Source organism: Lipotes vexillifer, unplaced genomic scaffold, assembly GCF_000442215.2.
Source record: "Lipotes vexillifer unplaced genomic scaffold, Lipotes_vexillifer_v1.1 scaffold697, whole genome shotgun sequence".
NCBI classification, from domain to species: Eukaryota; Metazoa; Chordata; class Mammalia; order Artiodactyla; family Lipotidae; genus Lipotes; species Lipotes vexillifer.
The window spans coordinates 2,414,289-2,430,922 of record NW_006779498.1 but is presented as its reverse complement, the minus strand read 5'-3'; positions in this window follow the sequence as shown (position 1 = coordinate 2,430,922).

Below are 16,634 nucleotides of genomic sequence, written 5' to 3'. Positions count from 1 at the left end.
ATAAAATTAACCATCACACACAACTAATTAACAGTTGGGCTGAAATTGGATCCCAATTTTTCCCTCTCTCTCTCCTTTCCTCTTGTTTCTTTCACACACACATAAAACTATTAAATTGAATTTAACAAGAATTTAATAGATAGAAATGAAAGTGAGCTTGAAGTTAATGACTTTTAGATAAACATTTCTTCCTCAAAGTGTATAATGAGAATAATAATGTACCTTTCTTGTAGCTCTGTTGCATGGAATCCATGAGACATGTATAAAGCACCTTGATCAATGCCTATTTCATACTAGGGTGTGAGCTACCTATGATGATGCCAATGTAAAAATCTAAAAAAGTGTTCAAACACCAGATTTATCATTTTTGTCAAAATATTATAAATCTTGGAAATCAGGCACTGCATCTTACTCATATAGAATCCTCGGTGACTAGCATAGTGGCTCCCATCTAGAACTTGATCACTATTTGTTTAGAATTGTTGAATGTTAAGAAAAATGAGGTACAACATTAAACAGTTTGGACTCATTATTTTTTCAAATTCATAGTTGAATTATATCCAATATTTATTGACTCATGTCCTTCTCTCAAAATATAATTAGTTCCTTTTCAATACATTTTATAATATTCTAAATGTTTCCACTAAGATTTATAATATTTCTACTAAGATTTCTAATATTTCTATTTCCCAATCCTAATTCCCAGTGTTATTTTTATTAGTAGTATGTTTAAATTGGTTCAGTACTCACCCCAAGTTTTTTCATCTGAGCTGCTGCATAGCCAAGGTCTCTATTTTGATTTCCGTCTTGGTTGGCTGGATTTCATCATTTCATCAGAAACAATTTTTCATTTTTTTTTTCATGAGAAGGGGCCATAGATTATCAGAGTTTCTGAGTTCTTTTTTCTGCCTCCAAGTTTGAAATTTTTTGTTTTTGTTTTTCTTCAAGTTTAGTTGTTTAACCATGGTAGGCTTTGGTGTCCATCAGCTCTTTCAGGTTTCCCGGAACATGGTATATCCTGTCAGTCTGTACTTTTCCTGTTTCTTTAATTTCATTAAACAATTCTTACTGGTACATAGTTAAACGATTTGTTCTTTTGTTCCATTTATAGGATTTGCTACTTGTATTAGTTTTCTGGCACAACTATAGCAATAACAAAGTACCACAAACTGAGTGGTTTAAAACAACAGAAATTTATTCTGTCACAGTTCTGAAGGCTACTAGTTCAAAATCAGGATCTTGGTGGTATGTTTACCACCAAGTTGATTGTCCCTGAGCGTTCTGAGGGAAGCTGTTGCCTTCCTCCTCTCCTAGCTTCTGGTGAAGGCTGGCAGTCCCTTGTGCTCCTTGGTTTGTAGGTGCAGTGTTCCAGTCCCTGCTTCCATGTTCCCTTGGCTGTCTTCCCCTGTGTGTCTCTCTTCACATAGCCATCTCTTCCTAGTGTCCCTGTTTGCTCATACAAGGACAAGTCACATTGGATTAGGTTCCACCTAATGTATGTGACCTTATTTTAACTTGACTATGTCTGCAAAGACCCTGTTTGCAAGTAAATTCACATTCACAGGTACTAGGGGTTAGGACTTTAATATATCTTTTTGGGGGACACAGTTCAACCCACAACACTACCTCAGAGATTTTCTCTCTTTAGAATATAAAAGCATGGCGGAGGGATAAATTGGGAGATTGGGATTGACATATGCACACTACTATATATAAAATAGATAACTAATAAAAACCTACTGCATAGAATAGGGAACTCTTCTCAATACTCTCTAATGACCTATATGCGAAAAGAATCTAAAAAAGAGTGGGTATATGTATATGTAAAACTGATTCACTTTGCTGTACAACAGAAATTAACACAACATTGTACATCAACTATACTCCAATAAAAAAAGAATATAAAAACAACCTCCTCTTATATATCTACTATCTGCTCTTCATAACTTTGTTTCCCTGCCCCCATATCTACTGTGATTGTCTTAAGTCTTTCTTCTGTGTCCTGAATTTCACTTTCAATTTTATCTATTCTGTTTCTCATTGTTTCTAATTTATTCATTAGTTCTAAAATGGTATTATTTTAGTTTGGTTGTTAATTTCTTTCCTTAGGTTTACCGTATCCCTTTATATTTAATTCTGTAGATTTATTGGCTAGACTTTGAGAGGTTTTATTTTCTGTTTATTGCTTTCAAATAATCCTATTCTCATTAATCTTTTCTCCCGGACAAAGCACTTGGGAATGATCCTTGGGCATGTTTTCTATGAAACTGAGATACTAATCTTTTTAACTTCTTTTTCATGCCATATTTTCCTCGGTATTTTCAAGTTAAAACCTCGCTCCTTTTTGCATTACTCCTGCTTAAGAGAGCTGCTCTGTAGACTACCTACCTCCTCTGACAGCCTGAGAGAATTCTCCTCGTCCTCTTTCCACCATTACCTGAGACTTGACTTATCCTCCAGCTACATATAGAGGACTCAGGTGCTGTGTTCCACACACACCCCCACCTCATTCTGTGGGTGTGATGGGAGAAGGGTTCAGCTGGGGGTGGGTGCAGTCTTTCTTAGAGGAACTGGTTTCTATTCCTTTTACTTAAATTTCGTTTTCTGTCCTGTGCCTGGGATTGCTCCATTTAATGAAGCATAGGGTGATACCTTCTAGATGGTTCCCGCAATTCAGCATGGAGTCCAGTAGCCTATGATTCTGCAGAAGTGGGTCATGTGACTATTCCCTTCCTTTTCGTTTCTCCTCAACCAGGTCATGTCTTAGAATTGATACTTCCTTGAGGTCAAAATAGACAAAAAGGGTACCATTCTCCCTGCATTTCTTGTCCAGTTTGGGAGTATTGAGGGACATTCTCAGGACTTTTAGTACTCTCTGGGGATAAGATAGGAGCTATTCTCCTTCCTTCTGCCTTGTGGAGATTATGGTATTTGATTTCCTTGTTTGGTTTTGGCTGATTTCAGTATTGTTCTTTTTCTTGATTTTGTTGTTTCTGAGAGGAGGGAGATGCTACAAATCAGTTCCCTCTATCTGTACCTGATTATGTGTCTTGAGCCTTTCAGGTATGCCACGATACCAGCTGGTGATTTTTCCTCTAATAAAAAGGCAAGAACCTTAGATATTCTTTGTAATTTGCATTAAGTCTTCCTACATTTCTCACCAGTGCTATTATTCTGAAGTCCAATTTAGAGTATTACATCAAGATGTCAGCTTATGTTATGAATGGAAGACCAGGTTGCTGGTCTTTTTTTTTTTTTCCCCCAAAGGCTTTAGATGTGAAATAATAATTATTAAAATACATTTTTCACTTACTTTTCTTTCATTTAGCAGTCAGACTAAGTGTCACCAAAGGTTATATTTTAGATCTTGCTGATTTTGAAACTGTGGTAAGTATTAGCCTATTTGAAATGAAAGAAGCTCTCAAAATGTGTTTCTCCTGCCAATTCTGCCTCAGCCCTCCCTGCTGTGGTAACCTCATTATTATTCAAAACAGAAGGATTTGGGGCTGTTCTGGGAGGTTCACAAGCAAGTCTAGCAGATTCCCTGTCCTTATAATCTTAGATATTTATTATTTACTTTTCAGCACCCAGAAGACTAATTAATAAATCAAAGAAATCATTATAGAAGAGTTCAGGGTATTTGAGATTTTTACCTCCTGGGAAGTAAATCTTGCATTTTCAAAAGCATTGTAAGCATTTCAAAAGCATTGTAAGCATTCCATTTTGTAAGAGAAATACATTGTTGAATACAAATGCTTTTGATATAATGGATATAGTTAAGCCAAACCAAGATTTAGTCAGATCCCCAGCAGAAGTGTTTAGAAAACAAAACAGTACATGCTATGTTTTTTGTTTTATTGTCATGAGCTGCTGGTGGTCTTCTGTTTCCTGTGTTTCTATGACCTGAAGAAGGTTCTTTCTTAGCCTGAGGACCCAGCCCTCCTTAGGAATTTTAGGGCATGAAATGCGAGCTGGTTAACAGACCACTGGGTGTCAGTATTGTCTTTTCATATCCTAGCAAGACCCAAATTGGGTTGTCTTGTCCTTGTCAGAGGCTTTTTGCTTTGTTGGAATATAGGAGCACTTTCTGTCCATGACAGGAAGGACCACCTAGTCCAACCAGCTTATTGCACAGATGGAGACTGAGTCAGAGAGAAGGGATAGCTGATTCCCATTCAGGATGGTTTCCCCCACCCAAGGTTTCCCACACTCTCTCAAACTTAAATGTCCATAGGGCTGGGCAGATAAGAGTCATGTGGATTCACATTTGCCTAAACAAGAAGCAATGCTCTCTTCTTCCCCTCAGAAATACACCATTTTCCATTTTTCTTGATCAGTCCCTTTGGTGTGTATCTGGTTTTACACCAGATAGAGAGAGGGATTTCCCTGGTGGTCCAGTTGTTAAGACTCTGGGCTTCCAATGCAGGGGACATGGGTTCAATCCCTGGTCAGGGGACAAAGATCCCACAAGCTGCATGGTGCAGCCAAAATAAATATATTGATAGAGAGAAATTTACTTCTGCTTTAAAACAACAACAACAACAAAAAGGCTGCACAAGCATGATGAAGCATGGTTTCCCTTGGCGACATGTAAGGGGAAACAATGGGAAAAGTATAAAGGGGCAGTGGTGTTACATGCCAGCAAGGTGATGGGGTCCTAGCATAGGCAGATCTTTAGATTTTTCGAGAGAAATTGTAAATCTGAGTTTTTATGTAAATTTTTCTCATTCATGTAAGTTGGCTCAAACTTAAAGGAAAAAAAAAAGCCATTTGTGGGCTAGATATGGGACTTGTAGAATAACAGGCTAAAATCTCTGAACGAAAACTTGAATGTTTTCTCTTCTGAGTTGGAATCTTTTGCCGTCATATTCCATTCTGGGCTAATTGTTTAGCTCCAGCAGAATGAGGGAAGGTCTTTCAGGAGATGCATAGGGTTTACCTGTCTTTTGGGGCTGTATCCATTTTTTATTCCAAGGAGAAGGATATGTTCTGTGCATCTGTTGGAGGGGATGGTATAGATCAGAAACATTAAGTATCCAGACTTAACTTCACTTGATCACTAGGAGAGGTTGGGGAAATTTGATGACTACCAAATTCTCAGTGCTGTGTAATTTTCTGTTGTGAATGTGCTAGAGCAGGAACCATGGGAGGGAAAGTATCTAGTGGTCTCTCCAACCCTGAGGATTTACCCCTTCTATAGACGGAGTGTGGAGAAGATGAGAGACCTGTTCTCAGGCTCATAGAGGTGGTACAGGCTTTAGAGACAGTAGACTCTAGACAGCTTCACTGGACACATCAGGAAGCGGGAGCACAGATACGGCAGTGCCTACTCCAAATCACACAGCTGGTAGCAGAGGACTCCTGATTCCAGCTCTCTTAAATCCTCACTGGGAGATGGTGAGAAAGAGCATACAGCCCAGCCATTGGACAGCACATTCGGCCATGTGCAAATATTCTTGGTCAAGAGTATCAGGAGGAGGGGCTTCCCTGGTGGTGCAGTGGTTGAGAGTCCGCCTGCTGTTGCAGGGGACACGGGTTCGTGCCCCGGTCCGGGAAGATCCCACATGCCGCGGAGCGGCTGGGCCCGTGAGCCATGGCCGCTGAGCCTGCGCGTCCAGAGGCTGTGCTCTGCAATGGGAGAGGCCGCAACAGTGAGAGGCCCGCGTGCCGCAAAAAAAAAAACCCCCAGAATATCAGGAGGCAAAAGAGAATAGTCATATGAAGGAAGAATTAGGCTCTGAAAGAACCTGTTTATATCTAGGTAGAATACTTATATCTAGAAAAGGGTAGATTCTGAAATAAATACCCAGGAAGCTGATTGCTTCATTATTAAAAAAAAAAAAAAAAAAAATTTACATTTGGAAATCAACTGATTTTTAGTGTTCACCACCTGCATTTCTCTGGTGTATTGTTATTTATTTAGAGTTTTACTGGAGTCAGTAAAGGAGGAAAATACTTCATTACCATAATAATCTGCTGGAAAAATAACATTGATTATAAAGGAGGGTGCACAGATGATACATGGATTTAATTTGCAGCAAGAAGAACTTAAGTTAGATGCAGTGCGAAACGTCTTGACTGGAAGGTTTTAAGATTAGAATGTGTTCTGGGCAGAGATTATAGGATTTTTAAAACCCTATTATTGGAGCTATCATAGTCCAAGCAAACTGTCTCTCCTGGTACAATTAGCTTTCTAAAACATCAGTATAGTGATGTATATTGATAGTCCTTTCTTAAAAACTTATTTTCCTTTTTAACTGTTACTTCCAGGGTTTGGTACACCAGTCACTTCATAATGTGATCTAAGATAATTTTTCTTATCTGGAAATAATCTAATTTTTAAAATTGGAAACAGTGAAAAGAACTACCTGTGGTCAAATAAGATTAGGAAATGCTAAATATGCCTTTCTGATGGAGAATCACAAAGCACATAGGAAAGTTTTTGAAAAATCCTGAAGTTAAGAAAGCTGTACCAGGCACTCAATGAGACACACTTGGAAACTGCCCCCTCTTTACCTCCCATCACTTCATGCAGGTTGTGTTTGAGTCCTATTGAACTTTCCCTCAGATAAATATTCATCTTTTCCCTCGTTGCCTTGGCTGATAAAATTCTACTCATTGTTTTAAGTCCATCTCAAGCACCAGTTGTATTATTTTCCTCTTTGAAGCTTTTCCAAACTCCCATGAAAAGGGTTAGATACTTCTTTCCATAGTTACATTAGCCTTTGTCGATCGCGTGCTTATCACACTTATCACGTGGAATTACAATATTCAGGCTGCTTCCCTCTGTAACCTTATCGTGCTGATCTTGGACTCCCTGGTGCCCAGCACAGAGCCCGCCAATACATGATGCATAATACATGTTTGTTAAATGGGTGATCATCAGCCTAAGTCCAGGAACCAAAGCCAAGAAGTGGGTTAGTATTTATCGTAATCATCTTTGCTTCTCTGTGAACATGGACTAGATGGTTAGGGAAGGAGGTGTTGCTGAGTGCTTCACATGTGCCAGGTGCTGTGTTAGGCATTTTCAAGTAAGGGCCAAACATTTCTGGCAGATCCATTTGCTTTTGCGTCCTTAGTGTAGTCATATTAGGGACAGGTAAAATTGGAGGACGAGCTTAATTTTATGGCATTAGTCGAAAGTCCCGTGAGCCCGTGGGTATGTTAACCATTTGTGGATAGCTTCAGGCCAGAAGATGAGGTCAAAACGCTTCTAGCTGCCTCTCTGACCTTCTACTCACAGGGCTGCCACCGGACCCACCCAGTGGGTAGATCCTGCGTCTGTCACCTGCATTAGTGCAGTTGGTGTCAACTCTTCTTCCACTCTTATGCTCCCCCACCCATTGTCCATGTAGCTTCCCACTGTGCTTGCATCACACTGGCCTCAATTCTGGTCCCTGAGCACCGCCCTGTTCTTCCCAGCCCCAGGGCCTTTTCCCTAACTGTTGCCTCTGCTGGGAGAGCACCTCTCCCAGATCTTCACCAGGTGGTTCCTTGTCATCCTTCAGTTCTCAGCTCACATACATAACATCTCCTCAGAGAGACCTCCTGTCTTGGGTTGCCTTCCAGACACCCTGAGACAAAAAGCAAATGGCAGTAGTTTATTTGGGAGCTACAGGGAACATGGGCAGGGAAGGAGGGAAGTGACACAGGGAAGGGAAGGCAGCCGATAGAGTACACCAGCTCCCACAGAGGACAACGGAGTTTAATCCTGTGGGAAGCTCTGGGAAAAGTGTAAAATGCACAGCTCAGTGTTGAGGGATCTGGACACGTATACACCCATCCCCCTCAGGCATGGCAGGGGACCCTGGGGGTAAGGTGGGGACACTTCTGGCTTGCCCCTTTTATGCAGACAGAGCATGGAAATAGTGGAAATTCTGGCTGTTAGAATCAATCCTGGAGAGTAGTTTTCAAACTTCAGTGTGCTCACAAACCCTGGGGATCTTGTTAAAATACGGATTGATTCAGGAGTTCTGGGGTGAGGCCTGAGATTCTGCCTCTCTAAGAAGTTCCCAGATGATGCCCGCAGGGGTATTCTGAGGACCACTGGTGGGGAGGAAGCATCCCAAGCACCTTGCAAGGGGAAGTCGGGCAGGAGGGCCCATGCCACTCTCTACCACAGCTTCCTCCACGGCCACGTTCTCTCAGTGTCTCTCTCCTTTGTGGCACCCAGCACAGCCTGAAATGACCGTGTCTGTGGTTTGGGTGGTTTGTTCATGACTGGTCTTCCTGTTAGAAGGGAAGCTCCGCGAAGGCTTCTCTGTCCTGTTGGGTGTTGTTTCCTCAGGCATTAACCCTGTGCCCAATGTGGAAGAGTGCTCAGTCAGTATTTACTGAATGATTCAGTAACTTTTCATAAATGATATTCTCATCAAAAACCTATTTTGGGGGCCTATTTGTATATGAGAAAGGTTAGGACCTCATCTCCCGAAAAATTTTCCACGATTAACACAAATCATGCAACAAGTTCCAAGCATCATTCTCAGTTATTCTTTCTGCAGGTTTTTTTTTTTTTCCTTCTTTTAGGGAAGTGTGAAAGTTCCTTATCCAGCTGTTCAGGGTGCTCTCCGGCCTGTTGGAATGTGACTGTCACTGCATTCCCTTTCTGACATGGGTGGTTTCCCGGCCACGAGCCACTTACTCTGCACCCCAGCCTCTTGTCCGGTTAGTCACTTCTAGTATCTTATGTACAAAATTTTGATAAAGCTATTTGGAGGAATCAAATGAGATAATGTATGTAAATCTCTTGGCCCATAACTAGGACCAACTACATTTTACGAAGCTCTGGTTTATTAGCTGTGTGATCTTAGTTACATCATTCACCTCTTCAGTCCCATCGTCCTCCTCTATAAAATGGGGAAAGGCATGGTAACGATCAAGCTTTATTCACATGAATATCCATTTAATCTAGCATAGTTTATTAAAGGACCATCCTTTCTTTACTGCATTGCAGAGATACTTTTGTCCTTTGTTACAAATCTAGTGACCAAAACATGTGTGGGTCTATCTAAGAATTCTCCTTACTTTCTGTGCTTTGTATGTATATTCTTGTGCCAATTCCACACTTAAATTACTAATACTTTAAATAAATCCTGGTGCCTAGTAGTGTCAGATCTCCAACTGTGTTCTTTTTGTTTGAGTTTATCTTGGCCCTTTGCATTTTCATGTGTATTAGGCTCAGTTTGCCAATTTCTTGAAAAAAGAAATGAAACTTGCTGGTATTTTGTTAGGGATTGCATTGACTCTATAGGTAAATTTGAGAGGAAGTGATGTCTTTACTACATTTAAGCTTCTAATCCATGAACATGCTATATCCTTTCATTTATTTTTATCTTTAAAATTTCTCTTAGAAATATTTATAGTTTTCTGTGCATAAGACTTATATATTTGTAGTTAAAATTTTCCCATACATATGATTGTTTTTGCTGTTATTATAAATAGTAATATAATTATATTTTATTTACATTTTATCTTACTGGGTTTTGCTTGCATGAAACATACAATTGAATTTTGTATATTGACCTTGTATTCAGTGATCTTGCTAAATCCACTTAGTAATTCTATTAGTTTATAGATTCTTTCAGATATTTTATACACACAACTATGATGTTTGACATAATTTTAGTTCTTCACTTCTACAGCCCATGCTGTTTATTTCTTTTATATGCCTTATTTCATTAGTCAGGACTTCTTTACGGTGTTGACTAGGAGTAGTGATAGCTGGCATCCTTGTATCTTTCTACACAGCAAGAGAAATCTCTCAGAATTTTATCATTAATTAAGATATTAGACATAATACCAAATCAAGGAAGTTTCCTATTATTCCTAGCTTACAAAAGTTTTTTAAAATTATGAATGAGACATTTTTCATAGAATAAATAATTCTAAAATTTGTATGGAAACACAAAAGACCCCAAATATCCAAAACAGTCCTGAGAAAGAACAAAGCTAGAGGTATCATGCTCCTTGATTTCAAACTATCCTACAAAGCTATAGTAATCAAAATAGTATAGTAATGGCACAAAAACAGACACATAGATCAATGGAACAGACTAGAGAGCCTGTAAATAAACCCATGCTTATACGGCCAATTAATCTATGACAAAGGAGGCAAGGATATACAATGGGGAAAAGACAGTGTCTTCAATAAATGGTGCTGGGAAAACTGGACAGCTACATACAAAATAATCAAACTGGACTACTTTCTCACACCATATACAAAAATAAACTCAAAATGGATTAAAGGCTTAAATGTAAGACCTGAATTCATAAAGCTCCTAGAAAAAAAATAGGCAGTATTCTCTTTGACATCAATCTTGGCAATGTTTTTTTGAATATGTCTCTTCAAATAAGGGAAATAAAAACAAAAATAAAGAAACAAGACTACATGAAACTATAAAGCTTTTGCACAGCATAGGAAAGTATAAACAAAAGGAAAAGGCAACCTACTGAATGGGGTAAGATATTTGCAAACTATACATCCAATAAGAGATTAACATCCAAAATATATAAAGAACTCATACAACTGAACATCACAAAAACAAACAACCCAATCACAAAATGGACAGAGGACCTGAATAGACTTTTTTCCAAAGAAGACATACAGATGGCCGATAGACACATGAAAAGGTGCTCAACATCACTAATCATCAGGGAAATGCACATTAAAACGACAATGAGATAACACCACATACCTGTCAGAATGACTATCATCAAAAAGACAAATAAGAAAAAGTGTTGGCAAGGATATGGAGAAAAGGGAACCTTCGTGCACTGTTGGTGGATATGTAAACTGGTATTGCCACTATGGAAAACATATGGAAGTTCGTCAAAAAAATAGAACTACCATATGATCCAGCAATTTTACTTCTGGATATTTTTCCAAAGAAAACAAAATACTAATTCAAAAGGATATATGCACCCCTATGTTCATTGCAGCATTAATTATGATAGCCAAGATATGGAAGCAACCTAAGTATCCATCTATAGGTGAATGGATAAAGAAGATGTGGTATACATACTATGGAATATTACTCAGCTATAAAAAAAAGAGGGAAATCTTGTCATTTGCAATAATATGGATGGACTTTTTTTTTTTTTCCGGTATGCGGGCCTCTCACTGTTGTGGCCTCTCCCGTTGCGGAGCACAGGCTGCGGACACACAGGCTCAGCGACCATGGCTCTCAGGCCTAGCCGCTCTGTGGCATGTGGAATCTTCCCGGACTGGGGCACGAACCCGTGTCCCCTGCATCGGCAGGCGGACTCTCAACCACTGCGGCACCAGTGGTTGACTTAGACTTGGATGGACTTAGAGGGTATTATGCTAAGTGACATAAGTGAGACAGAAAAAGACAAATACCATATGACTTCACTTACATGTGATATCTGAAAAACAAAACAAATGAACAAACAGAACAGAAACAGACTTGTAGATACAGAGAACAAACCAGTGGTTGTTAGAGGGGAAATGGTAAGAGGATGAGTGAAATAGGTGAAGGTGATTAAAAAGTATAAATTTCCAGTTACAAAATAAATAAGTCACGGGGGGATGTAAAGTACAGCATAGGGAATATAGTCAATAATACTGTAATAACTTTGTATGTTGACTGATGGTAACTAGTCTTATAGTGGTGATTATTTTGTAACATATAAAAAGTATGTACTAATGTAATGTACACTGTGTTGTACACCTGAAACTAATATTATATTGAAAGTCAATTATATGCAATAAAAAAGAATAGAAAAATAAAATTATGAATGGGTATTGAATTTTATCAAGTGTTTGCTCATCTATTGAGTTATCAGATATTTTCTCTGTTAGTATGGCAATGATTGATTTTCAAATGTTAAACCAACCTTGTATTTCTTGAATAAATTCAACTTATTCATGATGTAATATCTTCTATATATTTTATTGGTGGGTTTTGCTAATGTTTTAAGACTTCTGTGCCTAAAATCTTAAACATGAGAGAGATTGGCCTTTGTTTGGCTTTCTAGTAATGTCCTTGTCAAGTTTTGGCATCAAGATATGCTGATTTGATAAAACCAGTTTAAAAGTGTTCCTTATTTTCTATTTTCTGGTGAAATTTGTGTAATATTATTGTTATTTCTTCCTTAAATGCTTGGAATAACCATAGGTGAAGCCACCTGGGTTCAAGGTTTTGTCAGAGATAGTAAATTATGGATTAAATTTCTTTACTAGATAGAAGAATGTTCAAATATTTTAAATGTTACTTTTGAGAAATTTGTCCATTTCAACTAAAGTTTCAAATACATTGACAAAAAAATTTTCATAGTATCCTCCTATTATCTCTTTGAAATTGAGTGTAATTTAAATAAAGTAAAATGTGCAAGTCTTAAGTGTATATAGCTCAGTAAATTTTTATCTATGATTATACCTGTATAAAAATCCCCCAGATAAAGTTAAAAGAGCTAACGCTCCAGAAAGTTCCCTCATACCCTTTCCAGTTAATATTCACACCCCGCTCCTGTCAAGGTAACCCCTATTGTCATACGTATAGCAATAGATTAGTTTTATTTGTTCTTGGATTTCATATAAACAAAATCATACAGTATGTATTCTCATGTTTGACTTCTCTTGCGGATTGTAATGTTTTAGAGATTCACCTGTGTTATTACATTCATCAGTAGTGGTTTTTTTTTTTTACTGCTGTGTGATATTCCATTACATGAATATACCACAAAATTTTAATAATTTTTTCTGTCGAAGGACAAATAGTTTCTTATTTTAAGCTATTATGAAGTTTCTATCAACCTTCTTATACAAGTATTTTTGTAGATATATGACTTATTACTTTTTGGTGTATATCTAGGCATGGTGGGTCATACGGTAGGTATAAATTTAACATTATGAGAAACTGCTATGCAGTTGTTAAAAATGGTTGAGTTGAGCCACTTTACCTTCCACCAGTAATGTATAATGTTTACAGCTGCTCCACACTCCTTCCAGTGTTTGGTTTTGTCAACCTGTTAAATTTTAGTGTTACTAATAGGTGTAATGGTACCCCTTAGTTGGTTTAATTTGAATTTCCCTATTGAGTTACACTGTTGAGAATCTTTTCATGTGCTTATTGGCCTTTTGAATATTCTTTGGATGGTGCCTTTTCAAGTCATTTAAAACAGTAATTGTGAGGGGAGGAGAGCTCATTTTTTTCTAGTATTTTTTTTTATTGAAGTAAAGTTGATGTACAATATTAGTTTCAGGAGTACAACATAGTGATTCAGTACTTTTATAGATCATAGTTCTTTTAAAATTATTACAAAATAGGGACTTCCCTGGCAGTCCAGTGGTTAAGACTCCACACTTCCACTGCAGGGGGCATGGGTTCAGTCCCTGGTCGTTGAACTAAGATCCCTCAGGCCATGCAGTGCAACCAAAAAAATCAAAAATCAAAATAAAGTTATTACAAAAGAATGCCTATATTTCCCTGTGCTATACAATACATCCTTGTTGCTTATCTATTTTATACATAGTAGTTTGTATAATTTTTTAAAGATTGAGCTATTTACCTTTTTCTAATTGATTTATAGGAATTGTTTGCACATTTTAGATATGAGTCTCTTGTCATATCTATATATCTATATATAATATTTTCTCCTCATCTGTGGCTTGCCTTTCCACTTTTTAAAAGATATCTTTTGATGGGCAGAAGATGTTAGTTTTGATGAAGTCAGTTGTATCTTTTTGTGTGTGTGTGTGTGTGTTCTTTGTGCCTTGTTTAAGAAATTTTGCCTACCTCAATAATGAAGACATGAACAAAAGTTTTATTTTAGAATTCTATATTTTAGTTTTTAAATTCACTATCTACTTTAACTTTTATGTGTAGTATACTATAGTTCATTTTTTTTTTAGTTGTTCCAACATCATTTATTGAGTAGGCCTTCCTTTCTCTATAATTTTGGCAAAATAAAGCAACCATTATGTGTATAAATCTACCTCCTGACTCTTCAGTCTGTTTCATTGATCTATTTGTCTATTTTTGTTCCCAATACCACACTGTCTTAATTGGTATAACATTATAGAATGTCTTAAAATTTAGTAATGTAAGTTGTTTTAATTTATTTTTTCTCAAGATTTTCATAGCTAGGCCAGATCTTTTATATTTTGAACAAATTTAGTACCATCTTGTCAATTTCTTCCAAAAAAAAAAAAAAAAAGACCTTTTGGGATTTACTTGGTAGGGATTGTATTGTATATATTAATTTTGGGCGCAGGGTAATGATATCTTAATAATAATGAGTCTTCCAATTTATGAATATGGAATATACCTCTATTTAGTGGTTTTTTGAAGGTTAAACTAACCTTGCATTTCTGGGCTAAAGTTCACTTGGTGAATATATATAATCCTTTTTCATATACTGCTCTATTCTATTAATATTTACTGGCATATTCTTTTAGACATTTTATGTCTCTATTCATTTATTTTCTCATAAAAAATTTTGTTGGATGTTGGTGTCAGGATAATGCTGGTCTCATACAATGAGTTGGGAATTGTTTCTTTTATCTCTCGTCTCTGAATGACTGTATAAGATTGGTATTATTCATATATATGAGTGGTAGGATTACTACTGAAGCTGTCAAGTCAGGAATTTACTTTGTGGAATTGTTTTAACTTACAGATTCTATTTCTTTAACTAATATAGAAATATTTAGTTTTTCTTTATTTTCTTGTATCAGTTTTGGTAAGATGTGTTTTCAGGCACCTTGTTCATTTCATCTAGCTGGACAAATTTATTGGCATAATGTTGTTTATAACATTCTCCTGTATCTTTCACTATCTGTAGTGATGTTCTTTTTTCACTCCTGATAGTCATAGTTTGTATTTTCTCTTTTTTTCTTGATGAGTCTTGCAAGGAAGTTCAGTTTTAATCATCTCTTCAAAGAACCCATTTTTTGCTTTGCTGATTTTCTCTGTTCTGTTTCACTGATTTCCGCTCTTCATTTCCACACCCCCATTTTATTGTTTTATGAGAAGGAAGCTTAAGTAATTGATTTTAAACATGTTTCCAATAAATGCATTTAAAGCTATAAAATTTCCTCTAAACTCTGCTTTAGTTCCATCCCACAAATTTTGACATGTTGAATTTTCATTGTTTTTACTTCAAATTATTTTCAGATTTTAAATATTATTTCTTCTTTAACTAATGGGTTACTTAGAAATATTTAATTTTCAAGTGTTTGGCGATTTTCTAGTTGTCTTCATCATTGATTTCTGGTTTAATTCTATTATGGACAGGGAACATTTTAAAATTTGTTTCATTGCTTTTAAACTTTTAAGACCTCTGAAGAGCAACATATGGTCTATTCTGGAGAATGTTCCTAGTGCACTTGAAAAGACTGTATTCTGAAGCTGTTGTTTGTCATATTTAATACACATCTATTTGGTCGAATTGGTTAATAGTGTTGTTCAAAATCTTCTTTACGTATACTGAATATTACTGAACATTTTTTATATTGATTACGGCTAGTAATCTATATAAAAGTAGTCTTTCAGAAACTGAAATACCCCCGACTATGTGGATTTGTCTTTATCTTCTTAGTTCTATCAAATCTAGCTTTAATTTTTGTTTCATGCATTTTGAAGTGTTGCTATTATTTGCATATGTACTTGGAATGATATCTTCTTGATTAACCATTTTGTTATTATGAAATGTTCCTTTATCTCTAATAATACTCCCTGTCTTGAAGTCTACTTTGTTTGACATTTATATAGTCACACAAGATTTTATGATTAGAGTGGATTGTCTGACAGTCTGTCTTATTATGAACCACTTTATGCCAATAGATGGAGTATTTGCCCATGAAAAATCTACTGTAATTGTTGACATATTTGCTTTTATGTCTAGTGGCTTGTTATGTTTTTATTTGTCCCATCTTTTCATTATTTGTCTCTTCTCTTGACTTCTTTTGGATTAATCATGTGTTTTTTAATCATTCCAGATTAAGATCCACCCCCACCCCCCACCTTTTGTAATGGTTACTTTAGTCACCACTTTGTGTTTTAGCCTTCTCAACCTTGGCATTTTGACATTTGGGCCAGATATTTCTTTGCTGTGAGAGCTGTTCTATGCATTGTAGGATTTTTAGCAGTATCCCTGGCGTCTTCCCACTATATGATAGTAGAAAAGTCCCCCTCTCCCCCAACCAGAATTGAAATAACCAAAAATGGCTCATGTCCCTTTGGAAGAAAAATTACCGCTGGTAGAGAACCACTGCTCTAGGGATTACTATAAACATCCTCAGTTTATTACCCCACTTATCAAAATAATTGAATTAGTATCGTGCTACTCCATGAGCAATGTAAAAGCATCGTAAGAGTATAATTCCATTTCTTTTCTCTCCAATTATGCTATTGATGTCATACATGTTATTTCTACATGTACTATGAACTCCTCAATGTATTGTTTTTACTGTGGTTTTTAGTAGCCAGTACTTCTCTTTTAACTTTTAAAAATATTATTTTACATTTTTGCACATATTTGACCTTTCTGGTCAAATCTGCAGATTTGTGCTGCAGGTCTGTGGTGACATCATGGATTGTTCCCTTTCAGCCTGAAAAGCTGGTGACATATTGTCTCAGCTTTTGTTTGTCTAAAATTGTCTTTATATAGGC